Source organism: Theobroma cacao, chromosome 9, assembly GCF_000208745.1.
Source record: "Theobroma cacao cultivar B97-61/B2 chromosome 9, Criollo_cocoa_genome_V2, whole genome shotgun sequence".
NCBI lineage: Eukaryota > Viridiplantae > Streptophyta > Magnoliopsida > Malvales > Malvaceae > Theobroma > Theobroma cacao.
The window spans coordinates 20,065,469-20,074,143 of NC_030858.1; positions in this window are offsets into that span (position 1 = coordinate 20,065,469).

Below are 8,675 nucleotides of genomic sequence, written 5' to 3' on the forward strand. Positions count from 1 at the left end.
CCATACTCCCATCATCCATTGAAGTTTCTTGTCAAGACCCGAAATTCCCATCGAGCCCGTGGCAACCGTCGCGATGTCCCGATAGACATTCATTACCCGGAATGCCAATCGAAACCTCGCAAGGCTTAACATCAAGTTTCTCGCTTCCTTTGTGAGTATTAGTTACTAAAATCATGTTTTAAAGTGATATGAACCAATTTCAATTCAAAAACAGTCAAAGAGAAGTTTCAACTACACAAGGGTATTTTGGTTACTTTTCTCAAAAATTTCGAAACCAGCTAAAATGTAGTATATGAGAGAAATTTACACATTTCATAACCGAAAATAAGTTTCGATATCTAAAACATTCATTTAAAGTGAAATTATAGCTAATGGAATAAAATAAAAATAATGAATAAAATATTCCAATTTTTCATAAAACCATTTTTATAGAACGCTACGTAAATAATTTTTATAGCATAAAAGCAAAATAAATTCCTACATACAGTAGCACACGCAGCCAGGTATTCAAAACATTTAACAATGACATGTGGGCCCCCGAATGACTAAAAGTAATGAAGGTTGTGAACCTACAATTTTTAAGGATGCAAGTCCAACTGTAGCCATCAACGAAATGAGCTATCTACTGACTATCCTGAGCCTGAAATGGGTGAAAAGGAGGGTGGTGAGATTATATAATCCCAGTGAGTAAACAAATATCATCTAAAATATCTAAAGCTGAGTAAATGGAGACAGATTAAATAGATTAGCATAAAAATGATTCACAGCATTTCGAACTCATTTTAATAAGATAAAATATATTCATTTCAACCAAATAAACAACGAGGCTTACGATTTCCTGAAAAGCTTGGCTTGTGCCAAAATCATTCTCATACTTGGTTTTTAGGGATACCTTGTCCTGGGGCTATCCCAACCGAATCCGCCAAGGCTATTAAAAAGTCATGTACGCATAAATCATGTTTTTACTTTGAAAACATAGCCATTCCTTGACGTTGGCTGAGTTCACCTTCACGTGGTGGTTTGGCGTGAAGTGGACTCTAAAGTTTTACCTCAGGAGTTACCCTACGTGCCTCTTCAATCGAGGTAAGAATATACTCGGATTTCATGCCCCTCAAAAAGGCTGATCCACAGAACCCGCCATTACAGTGACCAATCTATAACCCACCAATTCAATAAAATTTAATAGCATGACATGGCAATTTTATCATTATCCAGCCTAACAAGGCAAACAACAGTTTATAAATTTTCAACACAAATACCCATCCAGCCATTCAATTCAAAACATAATTTACAGTACAACAAGTAGTCTCCAATTACTCCATTTTCAAGTCATCATTAAATTTCAAAACAATTTATAAAATCATTTCATTTAAACACATTTTCCATAAAATTACAAAATCGGATAAAAACATACTTTAGATAATTAAGACGATAATAAGGTTACTCACTATAATGGAAATCGAGTTTCGAGTACTCCGATTCTTGATCCTCGGGTACTATCTCTTTACTTTTGCCAGTTATTACATAATGCACCTAAACATAATGCACAATAAGCCAGTTATTACATTTGTGCTAAACTGTTATAAAACTAATTTAGGCTCTACACTAATGAAATGAAATGGGATGTGAAATACTTGGGTAACTATTTAAATACGGTGTTCAATATAAATTCAATTAAGTACCTAAATAAAATGGTATTGGCCTAATTCGATCTGTCACCCGATTAATTGGCCAATACGTCCAATTCAACTCTAAATAATTCCATTTCTCTCCCAATACTCCAAATCATCAAACACAAATTAAATAACTTGAAATATGGTAAAATCATCCTCACATTTTCTCTTGAAAAAATTCGGCCATGGAGGTTCTTGAGGGGTATACAGTTTTTCATGCTAAACATTACCATTTTCGATTTCCACCACCACAATTCATTAAATTCTAACTAAATAACATAAGACATCACAAGGTTCATCTTCAATATTTTTTTTATGAAATTCGACCAATGAAGAATCCATGAAGAATATGTGATTTTTCTTACTTGTTTTCCTTCCAAACATGATAAATCAACTAAAAACACTAAAATATCTCAAAATCTAACCAAATAAATCATCAAATCTTCTCTCTTTAAATTCGGTCAGGCATGAATCCTTCATGAGATCTTGTGATTCAGCCATGGAAAATGCAAAAGAATGCATAGGAAAGGTAGATCACAAGCTAGAGTTAAGAAATTTCACCTTTGATGTCTTGATTCCTTGAAATCTAGTGATTTTCCCTTGTATTTCTTAGCTAGGGTTTTGTTCTTCTTCTTTTCTTCCCTTTTCTTCCTTTGGCCGACCAAGAGAAATGAGTTGGGAGGGTTTTGGGCTGATTTTAAAGCCAAATAATAAAATAATCCAAGCTTGACACTTGTCACCATGTTATTGGTCCATGTTTAAAAACTTAATAATTAAGCTTTCTTCCACAACCACATAAAATCCTTCAATTATCCATCATATAAAATGCTAATGGCTGAAATCCATGGGCATGACAAGTGTTGGGTGGTGTAAAATTACAATTTTACCTCTGGGGTGGCAAAATGACTATTTTGCCTTTATCCTTGGAAAAACGCCGAAATTAAAATTCTTCACTTCTCAAACTCAAATTATACTCCAAATGATCAATCTTAGTCAAAAATTTCATCCAACACTCACATCTTAACCTCGGGTGGCAAAATGACCATTTTGCCCCTAGGTCATGAAAATTCTAATTTGACTCCAAATCGGTCCTCGAACTCCGAATCACCATTTTAAGTCATTATGGGCTTTCAAACTCTCAATTTCATCTTGAAATCTCCATTTGGACTAGTTCGAGGCTTAATTCAACTTAATTGTAACATGTGGTACATTGTCGTGTTTTAACGATTTTCGAGGTACCCAAGTAAGCAAACATGCATTCTTATGTAGGAATGGTATAATAAATATATTTTAGAGCCGGGCTTGACATGTCTCTTGTCATTGCCAAGTACCCTTGGCGTTCTTGCCTTGGAATTTGTTTGGCGGCTATGTTCGACACAATTCCCACAAACACTGGGCTACCATGCTCCTTATATCAGATACGAGGATTCCCGTGGAAACTTAAACTTCACAAGCTTACAGTAGCAATCTTCCTTGGCAAAGCAGGATGCTAACTAGTTGTCACATCCCATTTTATGGTGGAACATGACCAGCGGATGAATCTAGATGAGTATAGCCCACTATGCCTAAGCAAGCCTGTTCAACATACATCATTAACCATTCATCAATGCGGAAGCATACATAAACATCCATAGGCATACAATATCAACTCATGCATACCATTATATGCAACATTACACATATATAGAACTTCTGAATGTATTGGTGTATGTGGAATGTTTCATATTTCATTAAAGTGCTACGTTCTTAGTGCACCACAATATTTACATGTCTCAACACCCTCGGGTGTCCATAAGGGCCCTTGAGCCACCTTACACATTTAACATAACATTCATAATGTAATATGCCTAATCATTTGGCTACATTATTGTAAAATACTCATAATCAATAAAACATGTTCATAGTCTGTAAACATAAACATAACATAGACTAACTCGTCAGTAGAACATGACTCGACTCGACTCGTCATACATCAAAAGGCTACTAGACACCTGCCAATAAAAAATAAACGGACCACGTCTCTGTGACAATGAATGATAGCAAGAGAGTGCTATCACTAATCTGCAACAAAAATAGCAAGAAAAAATAACGGAGTCACAAAGGCTTCGTGAGTGGATACGGGGAAGGGGATAAGCCAAAGGATATGACTTTTTCATAACCATGTAATTATAAATACATATGATTCAAAAATCCTTTCACATTACCCTAAGCATGTGCATAATAACATTCATAAATTAACCATAGAAATATCTCGTACTTACATTAGCCCGAAGGTTGGAGTAATGATTGGACTACAAACATGAAAAGGCTTGTCCCCTTTTGTTGAAAACTAATGCGTAGTAGCATATTTACATACATAGTAGATTTGTAAACAATTTGAAATCATTGTGTCACACATATCACAATCATTATCAAATCAAGTCATTTGAACATTTCCTTGAAAATTTCATAAAACCTTTTAGTTCAAATCCTTTAATAAACCATATATGGAAATAATTTTCCAACATGCTTATATTAGTAGAAGCCCTATAAGCCAATCTGTGGTTGTATGGGAATTGTAATTTTGAGATATTCATAAATGACATTTTGTTATTCATAATAACATTGAGGTAGTTCTTTATCCCTAAGTTTGTGATGTAATTACATTTTGTACTTATGTAGATAAAGCCCATGAAACTATATATGCCTTGCAAAGGAATTGTATTGGGATACAATTATGATATCTTTATGCATCAAAGCATTGTTCCTAAAAGTTTTTGATTATTGTATTATTGAGACAGGGCATCAATGATGCTCAAAGATTAGCATATTTTATTTGGTACCTCACTCAAGTGTCTATGCAATACTTCTCATGTGTCAGTTGTGTAACTGCTACCTAGACTTGAGACACCATGTTATCTTGTACGTGGAGTACTATGCTTTGATTTTGCAATGACCTTTCCCCGATCGTTGTCGGCGTCCAAGACTTCCGAAAAAGACCCGCCAAGTCTTGAACAAGCTTGTCTAGAATTTGCTCGTTAATCCACAACATTCAATCACCATATAATATTGATTCTTCATATACTAAATTGAACCATAAATATAAAAATCAATACAAACTTTTTCCTTTTATTCGTAAGTATATGCATTAAAATCTATAATCTCCAAATTAATGCTTATATAAAAATTTAGAATTCATTTACAACTTAACAAATAAAAAGCTACGACTTGACCCCTAACAGCAGAGTGACTCAGAATAAAATGCTATGAGATGCCTTACNTAAGTATATGCATTAAAATCTATAATCTCCAAATTAATGCTTATATAAAAATTTAGAATTCATTTACAACTTAATAAATAAAATGCTACGACTTAACCTCTAATAGCGGAGTGACTCGGAATAAATTGCTAAGAGATGCCTTTACTTATTCACAGTGGACCGAATACGTCACTGACTACACGCTAGGCTGATCCCTATTTGCTAAAGGGGAAATAAAGGGGTGTGAATCTCATAGACTCAGTGATAATCATCGACTCAGCGAGTAGGGCGTAGATGGGAAACAAGCAAACGGCAGATCAGTTGAATATAAAAATGCAAGATTATAAAAGCAGTTTGTTTCAAACGAGGGTTTGTGCCTTATATAAAAATCGAGAATTTCTTATAAAGTATAAATAATCGAGGTAATAAAATTTTTCGCATCAAAATATATTAATAATCATTTCCGAATCAAATCAATAAAATTTAGCAAGCTCCCACGAAGCCAAATAATATTTAAAATCATGCACAAATCATAACTCGCCCCATATGCGAGGAATTACAGATTCATTTCATAGATAAACAAATAGAGGAGCTACGAAAAATCGTTTAATTCCATTTTCACCATGCAGAAAAATATAATTCATAATATTAAAACTTTTTTCAACTCATATAAAGCCATTACATTTTTGTCAAAAATAAACAACATGGCTTATGACTTTCTTAAAAACTTGGCTTGTGCCAAAATCATTCTCATACTCGGTTGTTTGGGATACCTTGGCCTGGGGCTATCCCAACCGAATTCGCCAAGGCTGTTAAAAAGTCATGTACGCATAAATCATATTTTTATTTTGAAAACATAGTCGTTCCTTGGCGTTGGCTAAGTTCACCCTCACGTGGTGGTTTGGCGTGAAGTGAACTCTAAAGTTGTATCTTAGGAGTTACCCTACACGCCTCTCGAATCGAGGTAAGAATATACTTGGATTTCGCGCCCTTCAAAAAGGTTGGTCCACAGAACCCGTCCACTGCAGCAAGCTAAACTCACCATACAATAAAATTTACAATAGCATGACATGGCAATTATTTTATTTTACAGCCTCTCAAGGCAAATCAACAGTTCATACATTTTCAACACATTTATTAATCTAGCCAATCATGCCCACATTATCATAAGCCATTCGATTCAAAATATAATTTAAAACACAACAAGTAGCAGTTTTCAATTACTCTTGAATTTCTTGGTTAAAATGAAATCACCTTTTAAAAGAATTCAAATTTGATCTTCAAGGGGATATTTTAAATCTTTCTCAAAATATCGATCCCCACATCACGTTAAATGTCAGGACCCAAAACTCCCATCGAGCCCGTGACAACCGCCTCGAACCCTAGACAAACATTCTTCACCCCGAATGTCGATCGAAACCTCGCAAGGCTCTCATATCAGCTTTTGCACTTCCCCAATGAGCAATAGTTATCAAATATCGTAATTCGAAGGATTACGAGTCATTTTCAAATCAAAACATAACATTTTATTTTCTGACTCACAAGGGCATTTTCATCATTTTTAGTCAAAAATCTCAAAACTTGCTAAAAATGTAGTAGGTAAGCAAAAAATATATATTTAGTGATTTAAAAACAAATTAAGTATCTAAAACATTCATTTGAAGTGAAAATTTGACCATTTGAATATAATAAAAATATTTAATAAAATAAACTATTTTCTTGTAAAATAATTTTTATAAAGCTATCGGTAAATAATTCTTATAGTGTAAAAGTTAATTATATTCATATATACTATAAAGTAAATAACCAAAGCATAAAATTACTTTTACAGTGACACGTGGGCCCATATCTAACCAAAATGCATCGGAAGCTGAAAACCTGCAGCTTTTGCCGATTCAAGTCCAAATGAAGGTCCTTGTCAAAGTCAGCTAACTATGGAATTCCCCGAGCCTGAAATGTGAGGAAAGAAGGGTGGTGAGATTATAAAATCCCAGTGAGTAAACAGACACCATTTAAACTATCTAAAGGCGAGTAAATGGAGACGAATTAAAATATCCTTTTCCAATATATGTTTCATAACATGAATATTCAGTTTACTCAATTAATCAACATGGCTTATATATCTCACAAAACTTGGCACCTGCCAAAATCATTCTCGGGGATACCTTGGCCTAGGCATCTAACCGAGACCACCAAGGCTGTTAAATGTCTTTACATCTGAAATTCTAGCCATGCCTTGGCGTTGGCTGAGTCTCACTCTCACGTAGTGCCCACGTGAAGTGCACTCAAATCTTTACCTTTAGAGACACCCTTCACACGGCTCTCCGATCGAGGTAAGGTATATCTGATTCTGTGCCCCCTCTCTTAGGCTGGTCCACAGAACCTCCACTGTAGGGATTATGGATTATTTTATCTACCACCTAATTTATAAAATCTTTATCTGCATGACATGGCAATTTATCGTAATATAGCCTCTCAAGGTTGAATACATAGTATGTATATAATTTTGATACAAATACTGACTTTGCCATTCATGCTCACATATTGCTATAAGCCATATAATTTAAAACATAATTTATAACACAAGCAGGCAGTCTCCAATTACTCTATTTTCAAAACCAGTATTCAATTTTCCAAAAAATTGATCAAATCAATTTATAAAATCACAGTTTTTCCTAAAACATAGCAATTTACCATTTAATCCCATTTTTCATAAAATCACACAATTGTATAAAACTACTCTAGATAATTAAGACGATAATAAGTTTACTCACAGTTCAAGGAGTCGATGTACTCCTAATCCCAGTCTCCAAGCACAATCTCTGTACTTTTACCAGTGTAATTTACTCACCACCTATCCACAATGTACAATACATAATTCACCAAATCAATGCTCGACCATTATAAAATCAATTCAAGCTCGGTGTATATGCATGATATGATATGCAACTTATCCGACTACCGCTTCAATGCGGTGCTGACCTGTCAAACCCTATTCTATAAAATAATAACGATGTCATTTACATGCTTAATAGAATGTTTGTGAAATACCCCATACTTTGATATAGTGATAAATAAAGTTGATCGAATGCAAATTGAGGTCAATTAAAATGTTTAAAAGTGATAAAAGACGAAAGGAGTAGTTTAGGATAAAATATTTCGCAAGTGAGAAAATAACAATAAAATAATAATAATTTTATCAGAGGAGAATTTGTGAGATAAAAGGCAATTCAGAAGTCAAGTGAGGCATAATAAGGTATTTCAAGTACCAAGGAGACAAGATAAAATTTTTAAAATATTAATATTTAACCGGATGTCGAAATCAGTCAAGAAGAAGGATCATATGGTGGATCCAAGTGGGGGAGAAGATGACAAGCGCGACTCTATAAAAATATTTGTCATGACATACACGTGATGGATAGCATGTTTGCATGCTAAGAGAGTCCCGAAAAAAAAATTTACAAAAGTCGGTATTGTACCTAGAGGTACAACAAAGTTGAGTTAAACCTCGAACTAGATCAAATAGAGAATTTACGATGAAATTAAGAATTTTAAAGTCCCAGAATGGTTTAATATGGTGATTCGAAGTTCGAGGATCAATTTGAAGACAAACCGAACTTTTCGCTATCTAGGGGCAAAATGGTCATTTGCCAGCTAAGGACAAAATGGAAATTTTTAGAAAAGATTTTTGGCCCCATTTGACTTATTGGAGTAAGATTTGAGGTTTAGAAGTGAAAAATTTTAATTTCGGTATAATTTGGAG